The sequence below is a fragment of the Euleptes europaea genome, chromosome 2, assembly GCF_029931775.1.
Source record: "Euleptes europaea isolate rEulEur1 chromosome 2, rEulEur1.hap1, whole genome shotgun sequence".
Classification (NCBI taxonomy): domain Eukaryota; kingdom Metazoa; phylum Chordata; class Lepidosauria; order Squamata; family Sphaerodactylidae; genus Euleptes; species Euleptes europaea.
In genome coordinates, this window is record NC_079313.1 from 126,162,019 (window position 1) to 126,177,408 (window position 15,390).

The 15,390-nt window shown below is 43.5% G+C and overlaps 1 protein-coding gene and 1 non-coding gene across 2 annotated transcripts in view; both read left to right on the forward strand.

Moving 5' to 3' along the window:
• Positions 1 to 15,390, forward strand: part of GNAS (GNAS complex locus) — a 268,620-nt gene that overhangs the window by 66,040 nt on the left and 187,190 nt on the right. The gene's annotated exons all lie outside the window — the stretch shown is intronic.
• TRNAI-GAU (transfer RNA isoleucine (anticodon GAU)) lies at positions 4,617 to 4,689 on the forward strand. Its single transcript has one exon. It is a non-coding gene; the product is annotated as a tRNA-Ile (tRNA).

Genomic DNA, 15,390 nt, shown 5'->3' on the forward strand with positions numbered 1-15,390 from the left:
CGAGCTTTTAAAATAATACATATACATTGCTTTCTCATTTACACTAAATTTTCAGGTTTCTAATACTAGTTTCTTATTTAGCAATCTACGTACCGTAGATGTTTACTAAAACAACAAAAGAATTTGAAGCGTGCGAGTAATGATCATATAAAGGCTGCCATTTCCTATTAAAATCCTCTATAGGATTCCTTTTGGTCAAATGCTTTAATGTAGACATCAAGGCAAAGTCAAATAATTTGTTAATCCACTCAGTGGTATCTGGAATCGAACTAGATTTCCAACGGGTTGTGTATAATATTCTGGCAGCGGTAGTCGCATACTGAAAGAGTTCTTTGTAAGTTGCATTCACTTGTGAAGGAATTATGCCCAACAACCTGTCAACAATTTATGAAGTTCATTCACTGGGGGTGGGGGGGTGAGGAAAAAGGGAACAGCAGATGTTAAGGACGGGGCCTTTTCAGTTATGGCTTCTGTTGTAGGGTTGACAACATTCAGGTGGGGCCTGGAGTCCCCCCAGAATTACAGCTGATCTCCAGACAAAGAAAATGGCAGCTTCAGAGGGGTGGGCTCTGTGGCATCACATCCCTGCAAAGATCCGTCTCCAAACCCCACCCTTCCCAAGTACTGCCCACCAACCTCCAAGAATTTCCCAGCCTGCATCTGGCAACCCTATTCTGTAGGGCTGCAATCTTTAGTCTGTTGCTGAAAACCGATCAGTTCCTTCAGCCCTTTGTGGTGTTTTGGGAAGTGTTTTGCCACCCTGAGAAAGGGACCCTCAGGGTCCGGCCAGTTCAGCCAATGATGCTGGTCAACTCCCATGCCAGTGATGGTTGGGAATGAGCCAAACCCCTATGGGGCACCAGGGCCCTCCCCACTGTGCCCCCCCCAACAGTCACCTGGGTGGCTTGGCTGAATGACCAACTCTTGAGCATGAAAAAGCCTAGACATGTATGCAACATGTAACTTGACAGATGCTCTCTCTATAAGCATGCACAGAAAGGGTAGAAGAAATGGATTGATTGTGAATCTAACAAAGGGTATTCAGGGGTAATCGGTCTACCTCAAGTGGGAATTGTGCACACACAAAACACATGGGCAGCACAGGAGAACTGCATCTGCCCCTGCATAAATGCCCTTAGCCTAGAAGTTACTGCTGCCCTAAATTCCATTTGCACATGTTCATTTCTTGCCTCTGTTGCCTCAGTCTTCCCTCTGTGGTTCTCTGCCATATAGTAAAATTTAAGGTATTAGCTATCTCTTTGGGCTGATGTTACTCTGCAAAGCACCAGTCACTTCCGATACTATACACATTTTAATTGTTCCTACCTGAACTGTAAGTTTAAATTAGTTTAACATGGTAGATCAATCAATAAAAACTCAAGTTGATTAAGCATGGGAGCCAATATTATTTGCTAAACCTAAACTGTTGATGCAGAGAGTGAAAGATGTTGCTTGTTTATTTTTGTTTGGGTGCTGGCATGCTATTATAATAGTGAATGAAAAATGAAATATTAGAGAATGGGGTTTCCCCCCTCCTTTTGTTTATATTCATTTTTAATGATCTTCCCAGTCCTTTCAATACCTCAGAAAGGTACCTATGCTGAAGTTTTGGTGAGACACAAATTTGTTCCATTGCTTAATCTATCTGTAAAAGGCAGCTGAATAAGGAATACAAAGATATTTAACCATCAAGCAGCTTAATTCACAGTGGGTAGCCGTGTTAGTCTGTTTGCAGTAGTCAAAAAGGGTAAGAGTCCAGTAGCACCTTAAAGACTAACAAAAATATTGGATTCACATTCTAGCTGTATTTGAAGAAGTGAGCTGTGGCTCACGAAAGCTCATACCCTACCAGAAAATATTTTTGTTAGTCTTTAAGGTGCTACTGGACTCTTGCCCTTTTTGACATCAAGCAGCTGTTTATTATTATACTTTCCCTAGGTGCTTTAAAGAAAATGACAATGTTGCTTGCAAGAAAAAAAAAGTGGTGATAATATGTCAGCACTAATGAAAAAGTTTTGTATCTGGCGCAAAAAAATTGTAGTGAGACAGTAATCCAGTTCCGTCAGCATTATGAACATAATTGAAGGATATTCTTACTAAAAAAAAAAAATCAGTTATCTTGAGAACGTCTATGGAATTTAAGGGGTGTCTTATTAATCAAAATGTGGACTAGAATAAAACTAGAATCCTAAATGAATAAGTATCGCTGGAGTGGGAGCCGTACCCATCCAGGGAGAAAATCTCTCTGAAGAAACTGGAATAATGGAAGGCATTCCGATGCACAAAACGGATGGTGTTATAAACACTTTCAAACATAGGCAGTGGAAAACTGTTCCAAGCACATGATATGTTTGGAAGACCCCGAGACAGATCTCCGACTAATATTTATGACAAACGGTATCAGCATGCTTATCAAAGATTATCCAAACTTTCTTGGGAGGTTTCTTTACAGTCTCACTGGAAAAAAAAATCCCCCCTCCTTCTTTAGCCTCCTGCATGAACACAACACAACATTCCTTAAGAAAGCTACAGAAGAGCGATTTGGGGAATGCAAAACTAATACAGTTGCAAAAAGAGAGAGAGACGGGGTGAGGACGGGCGTGGGGGGAGATTCGACTCTATAGATTCTTTTTCTTTACATTATTTGGATTTCCCCCAAACAACCACCACGCTAACATTTCCAGCACAACACAGGACATGTGCAGCTAAAAACTAGAGAACTCGTTTGGACTGGATCAGCCCTGTTTATCCCAAGAATGTGTTTATTTCGCTGTTCGAAGTTTTCAGACACCAGGATTATTTCCAGTATTTTGAAATATATAGCAAGAAAAGCAAGAAAATATCTCGAGAAATAAATAGCAAATAAACGACAGGCGGCAAGGCTTGATTGTTAGTGCTCTTAACTTTTGTAATTGATAATTAAGATATTTACATTCCCAGTTGCAAATAAACTGCTGCCTTTATCCAAGTGGCACACAGGGGAAAAATAAAAATAAAATCATATGAGCAGAGTTACATCGTGGAGAACTCTGTGATCCTGATAACTGAGAGTAGAGTAATAGAGGTTTCAGAGAGTAGCCGTGTTGGTCTGCAGTAGAGGAGCTAGAGTCGAGTCCAGAAACATTTTAGGGGGAAAAATCAAGATTTTCTAGGTATAATCTTTCAAGAGTCAAAGTTCCCTTCATCAGGTATCATAAGATGGGCACTTTCACGCATCCTGAATAATGCACTTTTAATCCACTTTCAATGTACTTTAACGATGGTTTGCAAGTGGATTTTGCCATTTCACACAGTAAAATCCAGCTGCAAACTGCATTGAAAGTGGACTGAAAGTGCATTATTCAGGATGTGTGAAAGCGCCCAGGGTATCTGACAAATCATAGAACCATAGAGTTGGAAGGGGTCACCAGGATCATCTAGTCCAACCCCCTGCACAATGCAGGAAATTCACAACTACCTCCCCTCCACACACCCAGTGACCCCTACTCCATGCCCAGGGGTCACTGTGTGTGCGTGGGGGGAGGTAGTCGTGAAGGGAGCTTTGGTTCTCAAAAGTTTATACCCTAAAAAATCTTGTTGGCCCCTAAAGTGCTACTGGACTCGAATCTAGCTCTGCCTTTTCAATTGAACTCTGTAATATAATCCATAAATGTCGCAATTAATTAATTAACAAGGTGCAGTTAGCTCCTTCCTCTTATTATTTATTTATTAATGACAATTTAACCTCACTTTTCCTTCCAGGAGCTCAGGGGTGACTATCCCCCACCATTTTAGCCTCACAATAGGTCCTATGAGGTAGGATAGAGGAAAAAAAAGAGACTGACCCATGGTCGCCCAGTGAGTTTTGTGGCAGACAGGGGCAGGGAGAGTCAAGCACTCTAACCACAAGAAGACGACGACGACGAAGAAGAAGAGTTGGTTTTTATATGCCGACTTTCTTTACCACTCAAGGCTTACAATCACTTTCCCTTCCCTCCCCACAACAGACACCCTGTGAGGTAGGTGGAGCTGAGAGAGTGTGACTAGCCCAAGGTCACCCAGCTGGCTTCATGTGTAGGAGTGGGGAAACCAACCTGGTTCACCAGATTAGCCTCCACCGCTCATGTGGAGGAGTGGGGAATCAAACCCGGTTCTCCAGATCAGAGTCCATCGCTCCAAACCACCGCTCTTAACCACTACACCATGCTAGTGCATGGGTTCTCAACAAGGGGGGAATCCCCCCCAAGGGAATTTTAGGGTTCCAGGGGAGGGGGATTGGGACCACTATTTAGCAAAGTGTGATGTCCTGTAGATTATGTACAATCTGTAAAATTGTAGTTTGTTTTTAATTTAATCTGCGACATTCAATAAAGTTTACGACTATCTTGGGAAGGGGGGAATTATATTCTGAACCATTGCACTAGTGTCTCGAATTAATCTACACACAGGTTAAAGACTAAGAATGTTAAATGGTTTGGTGCGTTCATGGATTTCAGTGTTGGAGTCAACCATTCTGAAGGTCGAGCAAAGCTTCCAGGGATTTTGTTAGACATTTATACCCTACTTATCTTGGCAAAGCAGACCCAAAGCAGCTTCCAGCATCCTTCTCTATTTTACACTCACAACAACAAGGGGGGGGGGGCTGTGGCTCAGTGGTAGAGCATCTGCTTGATATGCAGAAGGTCCCAGGTTCAATCCCTGGCATCTCCAGTTAAAGGAACCAGGCAAGTAGGTGATGTGAAAGACCCCTGCCTGAGACCCTGGAGAGCCACTGCCTGTCTGAGAAGACAATACTGACTTCGATGGACCAAGGGTCTGATTCAGTAGAAGGCAGCTTCATGTGTTCAACCCTGTAAGGTAGGTTAAAAGAAGAAGAGCTGGTTTTGATATGCCTACTTTCTCTCCCATTTAAGGAAGAATCAAACCGGCTTACAGTCACCTTCCCTTCCCCTGAGGCTGAGAGGAAGAGGAACTGTCCCAAGATCATCCAGCAAGCTTCCATGTCAGTGGGATCGGCATCTCCCACATCCTAGTCTGACCTCCAACGATTACCCCATGCTGGCTTTCCCAAGTGGTCTGTAGCAACTCAGTTTGCACCAAGGGACGATATTTTGCTCAGGCTGAGGACCCAAGTCAGAAACTACAGTTCAATAAAAGCCGGGGGTGGTGGTGGTTGTGGAAAGTGCCATCAAGTCATGGCTGATTTATGGCAACCGTGTAGGGTCTTCAAGGCAAGAGATCTTCTGAGGTAGTTTGCTGTTGCCTTCTTCTGCATAGCATAGCAACCCTGGACATAGCAACCCTGCACATCAAAATGCTAACCGAGGCTGACCCTGCTTAGCTTCTGAGATCTGATGAGATCGGGCTAGCCTGGGATATCCAAGTCAGGGTTTGGAGTGGTGGACTCTAATCTGGAGAACCGGGTCTGATTCCCCACTCCTCCACGTGAGCAGCGGACGCTAATCTGGTGAACAGGGTTGGTTTCCCCACTCCTACCCCTGAAGCCAGCTCGTGACCTTGGGCTAGTCACAGCTCTTAGAGCTCTCTCAGCCCCACCTACCTCACAGGGTGTCTGTTTTGGGGAGAGGAAGGGAAGGTGATTGTAAGCTGGTTTGATTCTTCCTTGAGTGGCAGAGAAAGTCATCATATAAAAACCAACTCTTCTTCTCCTCCTCTTCTGAGATCAGGCTAGCCTGGGCCATCCAAGTCAAGGTGGCAACCTTGCAGGCTCACCTAATTCTGCTGCGCCTGAAAGGGTACCCTCCACCCACCTGGAGCAGTAGCAAGTTCAGAGGGGTCAAGAAGAGATGGTCAGCACTGTCTGCAAGCTGCCCTTGTGGGGCACATGGGGCATCTGAGTTGTTGCCAGAGTCCTTGGCTTGGTGCCTTACAACCCTGCAAGCTGAAATTTCCTTGATCCATTTAGTACCTCAGCAGGCATAACCTGGATTGCACCCCACAACAGAGATTTTAACATCTGCATTAATTCATGGCTTGTTGTAAATATTATGCTGAAAGGAAAACAGGAAGCCTCCGACTGACATTTTGAACAATCCTTTCAGATACATCTTTGTAAACGCTTGTTCTCGTTTGACCCATGAACTGATAACTTTTGCAGACGTTAAAGTTTGCCATAAATCTTCAGCCTGCCAAGGAACTACCGGTCAGTTCTAGTAAAGCTTCCCTTCGTCTCTCTTGTCTGCGTTTGTCTTCTTTTGGTACCTGGCTAGCACTTTGGAAGAACGCTGAACGGGGAAGAAAGCCTACTAAGAGTTTAGATCAAAGAGGCAAAGAGATAGCATTAGCAGGTCTGGCCTGTTTAATATCAATATTTAGACAGAAAGAGGAAAGTGTGCTCTTGAAATGCTTTTTAATTAGTCCCCTGAACTGCTGGCTAAAGATAGGGCTAAAACTCATTTGAAAGCAGAGTTTTAAAAAGATTTATCCAGATGACCCAAACTGCCAAGATTATATATACACCAAGTACTAACCATCATTGCTTTTCTCTATAAACACAGCCACAAGTCAGCATATTTTTTTAAATCGCTTATCTTTTAAGTCTTTTGAGAGCTAGCCAAAGCAAACGGATCTTACAAGCTGTATTTCCCCCCTGCCCCAAGTTTAAAAACAAGCTCAGATATTCCCCTCCCCATTATATCCCTTACCTAGAATGATTTTTTTTTTACCTGCTTTCAGTCAGGAGAAGGTAGCACGTTTGTATCAGTTGCAGGGAACTTGCCTATACGAATTGGCCATCTGCAATTAATTCGCACTGTATAAATAGTTTGAAGACTGAATAGTTCGCATTCCGAATGGAAGGGTCTATTTTTAGCATCTGGAGCAAGCCTGTTTTGTGTTCTCTGCAGACTCAGGGACATTCTTTCAGTGGGGGCTGGGGGTAATTAACTCAAAAGAAATAGTAATTGGAGAAGGCAACAGGAAGAGAAATCTTAGAACAACCTCAGAATCCTGCAAGAAAGGCAAAAAAAAAAATGGCAGCTGGGTTAGAGAGAACAATTTACGAAGTTTGTTTTTCGTCTTCCTTAGCACAGTCGTGTTTTGCTGTGCTTATTGATCACAGGGAATGCTTTCTATGGAATAGGTGTGGCGAAAGACTGGCTGGCAGATTACCGGGCACACCGTGAGGACTACTCAATAGTTATTATCTGGAAAACTTTGAGATAACAAAGCAGGGCTAGAAAAAGAGGCGAGGCTATGCAAATATTTGACAGAATTATGTTTCCAGCAAAGGACGGCGTGAGAGACCAAGGGGTTTTGCTTACCTGAAGGGGGGCACCTTTAGAGATGGCTGGTGGAGTTATCATCCATCTTATGTTTCAGGTAGATTCAGGAATTCCCTGGCTTTACAGTAGGCAGTGGGTTATCGATCAAATCAAGCCTGACCTGATCCTAGAAGCTAAAATGACTAAACTGAGGCTATCGTATTTTGGTCACGTCATGAGGCGACAATAGTCACTGGAAAAGACAGTCATGCTAGGAAAAGTTGAGGGCAGCAGGAAAAGAGGAAGACCCAACAAGAGATGGACTGACTCAATAAAGGAAGCCACAGCCTTCAATTTGCAAGATCTGAGCAAGGCTATCAAATATAGGACATTCTGGAGGACTTTCATTCATAGGGTCGCCATGAGTCGGAAGCGACTTGACGGCACTTAACACATACACACAGTAGTCAGTTGACTTAAACAATTAAATGGGCCTGCATGCCAAAGAAACAAAGCCCTTGGACTGAAAGACAGTTACATCGGGCTGTGCTCTGATAGCGTTACAGCTGTTATATTCTTCCCGTAAAATACGAAAAAAGTAACCACCAAAAACGCTCTTAAAATATATTGTTGTTCTCCTTTTTTGTGAAGTAATTTTAGCTGTAACTAAGAGCAGGCCTCTTGGAACTTCCCTATGAATCTTGCTCTTCCTCCCAAAATCATTTTGCCCAGCTTAAATCTTCAACTGCTTTACATACATATTGCTGCTGGTCTCTCCTCTTTAAAACAGCCCCGTGTTTTTGTTTCATATTCTCTGAACAACTAAAAGGATCTCTCCAAACTGGAGGAACGGGCATTAAAATGGCAAATGAGATTCAGTGTGAACAAGAGCAAAGTGATGCATATTGTGGCAAACCCCCCCCCCCCCAGCTTCACATATACACTGATGGGATCTGTGCTAGCAGCAACAGACCTAGAAAGGGATCTTGGGATGGTAGTGCATCACTCGATGAAGATGTCAACCCAGTTTGCGGCTGTTGCGAAAAAGGCAAATTCCATGCTGGCCATAATTTGACAAGGAATAGAGAATGAAACTGCTGCTGTCATACTGGCCTTGTACAAATCTATGGTGAGACCACACTTGGAATACTATATACAGTGCTGGTCACCACACCTAAAAAAAGATATTGCAGAGCTTGAGAAGGTACAGAAAAAAGCAACCAAAAGCAACCAAAATGATCAGGAGACCAGAGCAACTGCCCTATGAGGAATGGTTAAAACACTTAGGCTGTTTAGCTTGGAAAGAACGTGGTTAAGGAGAGGCATGATAGAGATCTATAAAATAAGTCGGCTGCGACTTGACGGCACTTTACACACACACATGGAGAGAGTGCACTGACCTGGATGGCCCAGGCTAGCCTGATCTCATCAGATCTCAGAAGCTAAGCAGGGTCAGCCCTGGTTAGTATTTTGGATGGGAGACCACCAAGGAATACCAGGGTTGCTGTGCAGAGGAAGGCACTGGCAAACCACCTCTGTTAATCTCTTGCCATGAAACCCCAAAAAGGGGTCGCCATAAATCGACTGTGACTTGATGGCACTTTACACACAAACACACACATGGAGAGAGTGGACAGAGAGAAGCTTTTCTCCCTCTCCTGTAATACTAGAACGCGGGGTCATCTGCTGAAGCTGGAGGGTGACAGATTCAAAACAGATAAAAGGAGGTATTTCGTCACACAATGCAGAGTTAAATTGTGGAACTCCCTGCCCCTAGATATGGTGGTGGCTGCCAACTTGGAAGGCTTTAAGAGGGCAGTGGACATGTTCATGAAGGAGAGGGCTATTCATGGCTACTAGTCAAAATGGATACTAGTCATGATGCATCCCTATTCTCTCCAGGATCAGAGGAGCATTTCTATTATATTAGGTGCTTTGGAACACAGGCAGGATAATGCTGCTGCAGTTGTCTTGTTTGTGGGCTTCCTAGAGGCACCTGTTGGTGTGAACAGACTGCTGGACTTGATAGGCCTTGGTCTGATCCAGCATTGCCTTTCTTATGTATGATTGTAAATGCCATTTTCGTTCACCTTGTCTATGGGCAAAAGCAAACTTTGCTTGCACTTTTATAGCTATAAATCCTTAATTAGTGGGTGCTAATTGCTTAATTCAGTGTTGGCCAGTTCTCAGTATTTTATTGTGGGCTCTGCAGTATCTGGACGCTTTAATTACTTGCATTTCTTAATCTGTCTTTCTTTGAATATCCTGCTCATGTTATTATCTCTGGAATAGCATGGATTACAACCACCACCACCCATAACTTTCCCTCATCTTTATACTCACAGGATCTTGTTCAAGTGTGCATCCCACAAACACTGCACAATGCCAGCCCTAAACAAAATTATACCCTTCTAAGTTCAGTGATTGCATTGGACTTAAAAGGGCGGAACTTTGCTTAGGATTGTACTGCTAATTATCTAGACCTATCCAGAGACTGGGGAAAGGTAAGAAAAGTACAGAATGAGTCAGAATAAAATATCATAAAAACTGTTGGATATTCTGCACCCGTGTCCAACTTAACCCTGATCCCCAAAGACCAGCCCAAACGGGTAGGTCTTAACAACGATTCCCTAAGATTTTAAAACTTGGACTTTAGCAAGTCAGCCGTGAAAGGGTATTCCACGAGGGGCATGTACAGAGAACTTAATGCCTTCAGTGTCTGAACTTGGTGCTCAGATAACATAATGAAGTGAGCTGGAAGTAGAAGATAAGGGCACTGCTGCAGAGGGGCCAGAAGAGCAAAACCTGTGGTTAGCAGAAGAGGAGACTGAGTTGAAATCCCCTGTCAACAATGAAGGTTTTAGGAACGTGGTCCTTGGAGTGTTAGAGTAAAATACAAATGTAACCAATTTAGCTGTAAGGGAAGGGATCCTTTCAACAGTTGCTAGCCAGTCTCACCAGGAAGTGAATTCTTTCTTGGCCTTGTATGTGGTGACCTAGACAGCTGGTCCACATGCATGTTCATCCTTTGGTGATGACAACTTCAGTGGGTTCCCAGATTTTGTGAGGAGGAGGAGGAGAAGAAGAGGAGTTGGTTTTTATATGCCGACTTTCTCTACCATTTAAGGAAGAATCAAACCAGCTTACAATCACTTTCCCTTCACCTCCCCACAACAGACACCCTGTGAGGTAGGTGGGGCTGAGAGAGCTCTAAGAGCTGTGACTAGCCCAAGGTCACCCAGCAGGCTTCATGTGGAGGAGTGGGGAAACCAACCCGGTTCACCAGATTAGCCTCCGCTGCTCACATGGAGGAGTGGGAAATCGAACCCTGTTTTCCAGATCAGAGTGGAATTCAGCTGTTGTTATACTTCTTGTTTGGGTGGTGTGAGGAATAGGGCCTGAATTTGGCCCTGAATTTTGCTGTTTGCCCATGAAGTCCCATTTGGAACTTGGGAATCGGTTCCGACGTGCAGGGAGTTGAAGGGTTTGGAGACGAGCATTCGTGCGGACTGAGGTGATGAAAACAGATGGCCCTTCCAAAGCACAAGGAAAGCGTTGTCAAGACCAGTAAGTTATGAAAGGATTACCAAAGTTCAGACCTGTCCAGCCAGCTCAGCAGTAGCCAAATGTGTTGTTAATGTTAATACATCAAGATTGGGTTGCTTGAAAGTTCACAATAAGCTTTAGACAAGAATAGCCAACAGATTAAACAAAAACAATATTGATATTGAAAGGTTAATTAAAACAGATGTTAGATCCTACTAGGAAGTGAACTAGAAAATTGTGTGTGCACGCCTATGCTAAACCCCGTGTTCTCAGCATCAGCGCTGCTTTTTTTAAATAAAGTCTATGGAATTTATATATTTTCACTGGCCATTTTTAGCCTTAAAAAAAGTAAACAAATAAAAACCATGGGATTTTGAAGCTGGTAGAAATCACAGCACTTCGGCCACAGTTTCTCGTTCTTTGGGTTGATTTAATATTTTTCATTGTTGGGGAAAACTGGGTTTTATTCTCAACATATGGCAAAATATAATAGATAACATGATAGATCTGAAAACCACTTTGCTGCTAGGCCTCCCTTCAAGGTTGCGGACGGGCAATAGTTTCTTTCCACAGAGCTGAAGGCAATTTGGAAGAGGGAATAATTCATTTCAGGGTGCATGCTCACTTTTGGTGCTGATTAACTAGGACTTGGCAAGTTTGTTAGGTTTCAGAAACCTGTTGAGCCAGAGATGACAGTGGAGTGGAACGAAAGAAATGCATGTGTGTATATATCATGGGTTTGCAAGACCTTCAGTTTGCAAGACCTGAGCAAGGCTGCTAAGAACAGGACCTTTTGAGGGCATTCATTCATAGAGTTGCCATAAGTCGGAAGCAACTTGCAGGCACCTAACACACACATATATCATGGGAAATGAGGCTTCTCTCAAGGTGCTTTCAATGCTCTAAAGAACATAAGAAAGGCCATGCTGGATCAGACCAAGGTCCCATCAAGTCCAGCGGTCTGTTCACCCAGTGGCCAACCAGATGCCTCTAGGAAGCCCACAAACAATACGACTGCAGCAGCATTATCCTTCCTGTGTTCCATAGCACCTAATATAATAGGCATGCTCCTCTGATACTAGAGAGAATAGGTATGCATCATGACTAGTACCCATTCTTACTAGTAGCCATGAATAGATCTCTCTTCCATGAACATGTCCACTCCCCTCTGAAAGCCTTCCAAGCTGGCAGCCATCACCAGATCCTGGGGAAGGGAGTTCCACAATTTAACTATGCATTGTGTGAAGAAATACTTCCTTTTATCTATTCTGAATCTCTCACCCTCCAGCTTCAGCAGGTGACCCCGCATTCTAGCATTATGAGAGAGGGAGAAAAGCTTCTCCCTGTCTACTCTCTCCATACCATGCATAATTTTATAGACCTCTATCATGTCTCCCCTTAACCACCTTCTTTCCAAGCTAAACTGCCCCAAGCGTTTTAACCACTCCTCATAGGGCCGTTGCTCTACCCCCTTGATCATTTTGGTTGCTCTTTTCTGCACCCTTCTCACGCTCTGCAATATCCTGATGTGTTGTTTTCTAGACCGAAGTCAGTTGCCTAGCTCGTTCTTCATGGACCGTGCTTGTGGCTCACTGGGGATGCATAATTAATCACAAGGTACTCCTAGATGGGCGTGGGGGGGGGGAGGTCTCATGCATATGATGTTTGAGAATTCGGAGCAGAAAACTCTGCAGCAAACCAAACACAAATTTCCCCTGCATTTCCCCTGACCATAGTCTTAGAGCAGCTCTCACATCACTGTGATTTCAAACTATGTCCACGGAGCTTCTTGCCGGTCATTAAAAAAAAAAAAAACACCTTGGGATCAACGTATCAGTATTTGCGGTAGCTTAGTGGAAGATCTACTCCATTACATCCTGGCCTGCCCTCTCTACATAAAGCCTTGGAATAAGTTCCTGGCAAATACTCTTTCCACTTTCCACTTATCTGATGCCGATAAACTAATTTTCTTGCTTTCCGATATTAACCCTTTTGTTTCCCGGAAAATGGCACCTTATGGCCTTGCGGCCAGGAAAATCAGGGCAAGGAAAGCCATTGAATGAGGAAAGGACCCAAACTGATGTATTTTAAACTCATGACTCTTAATGGTTTTATATATTTTTTTAAGTTGTTGTAATATTGTCTTGATTGTAAAGGCCTGTGGCCATGCACAGTAAACATGACTGACTGATAACTGACTGACTGACAAAGGATAGGGGACAGGGGGGTGGGGAAATGATATGGAATGATTTGGGATAGGTATGCATGTATTAAATAATTGCTTCAAAAATCCCTTTCAAATGTTCGCTCCTACTATGTCAACACAATTGCAAATGAGTAAAATTTGGTGAGTATTGACAATCCCAGACTTTTGTTAGCATTATCTGGGATATATCGGATATACGCTGGTGGATTATGACCATTTCAGTTAGAAGATTGTGGACTTTCGCTGGCATATCTCTGAGTTCACGGACATACACAAAAATGGCTTGAGACTGTCAAAATTCGCCCATGCTATAATATTTGTCTAAGATATGTGTGGATATAATATAATTCAATACATATAATGTTGAAAAAACTCCAGGTATAAATATCTATTCTGTCTAATTCTGGCAAACACAGTTATTCTAGTTAACATTTCCTTAACAGAGATGGTGCTGGGCTGTTCCTAAAATAACACTTTAGCATCAATTTTGCTAACTCCGGCATTGGACTTAATGCCAGATCCTCATCTGGGATATATCAGTCTGACTCCCCCTGCCTATTTTATTTTGACAGGAGGCATTTCAGATGTAAAAATAGCTGCATTGTTTTCCTCTAAGCGAATGATCGCCAGTCTGCAAAACTGAATTTGTGCGTGCGTTTTTAAAAAATTTCATTTTGAGATTATTAGCAGAATTTCAGCCCATGAGTTTAAAAAGTCATACGGAATAGCCATTATAAAGGGAGGCTACAAAGCGATGCTAGAAAATTGTTGCACGTGATTCTGTTGCGATATTATTTGTGTCTTTTGGAAGCCAGAAGAATTAAAAAGAGGAGAGGGAGAGTCTAGGCTGGGGGGCAGCTCTCTACAAATGGGACCGGCTTCTGACAGAAGGCCATCGTTTGACTAGAATAGGGCTGCCATTCCCCCGCTGGGGGTGGGGGACCCCCCGGGGGCAGTGAAAATCCCCCCCCCACACTCATCTGGCCATCAGGGTAAGAAATAATGGGAAGTGGGGGAGAACTTTGGTAACATCCCAACACGTTGACGTCACTAACCATGTGCCCAGAAGTGGTCAGCACATCGCCAGGGGACACTGGGGATGTTCTAACGTAGAGTTTTCTCCAAAATGCCAGAGAATCTCCAGCATCCCACCCCCCTGTGATGTGCTGATGTCACTCCCTGTGCATCTGGAAGTGACATCAGCTCATTGCCGGCAATGTCATTATGTTGCCGGTGAGTGTCCCCTCCGCCAGTAAGTCTCCTGCTGGTTGCAAGGCACTGCATGACAACCCTAGAGTAGAAGTCAGTTTTTGCTTTTTTTTGTTGGGGCGGGAGGAGAAAATCAGAGATATAGCGCAAAAGTGTGGTATGGGGGTTAGAGTCTCCGGCTCAGATCTGGAAGGCCCAGCTTCGAATCCCCACTCTGCCATGGAAGCTTGCTGGGTAACCTTGAGCCAGTCACACACTCTTAGCCCAACCTACATCACAGGGTTGTTGTGAGGATAAAATCAGGGAGAAGAGAGCTGCTTTGGATCCTCCTTTGGAGAGAAAAATGGGGTATAAATGTATCAAATAAAAAAAAAACATTTTGATGCTGAGTAAAAAAAAATCTAAATAGTATCACCAATTGTAAAAACTAAGAGGAGATTGGGGGTCAGGTTTGAGGGGTCTCAGCAGGAGGAGGGGACAGGGGTCTCACACATTGATTGTTATATTTATTTACATAACCAATGAAGAAAAGTTGGTTATTATACCCCGATAATAGTTAATATACCTGTTAATAGTTAATATAGTCATAAGTTTCTTAATTCACCGCCATGAATCTTCGCTGCAACATCGCTTTACCAAATAGTAAACTGGCTGGACCCTGTGTGGATAATGAAATCTGCACAATAGGGCCATCCAGAGACAAAGAGGGTGTCTCTGCACACACAAAGGATTCCCCCGCAAGTATGCCAAAAAAGGGACTTCATAAATTAACCCCAGGGAAAAGTCTTATAGACTGATAAGAGCTGAAGATTGCTCCAGATGAAATGGAATGTAGAGAACAGCTGAGCTGTCGATTAAAGGAGAAAAGAAAGGAGAAACCTGCCTGTTCAAGCCGCTGAGATCTAAGATAATCTTTCAGGGGGGGAATTCTTCCCCCTGTGATTCCTTATGGATTCCCCTGGCTTGTTGCAACCTAAACCTGGGCAGCCTGAGGAGAAATCTCTCTTCGCTCTTGAACTAAAAAGTGAATGGTCTACCGGAGACAAAAAGGAACCAAAGAAAAGTAAGCGTAGGAAGGGGGCCATTGAACTTTCTACAAACAACTCAATGAAGATAAATTTCAAAGAATATTATTCAAAGTGGGGATATACATCCCTTTATACCTCTTAAACTTGAACTTCATTTTCAGTGTGAAGGCCCAAAGCATCAACCAGAGTTAAACGACCA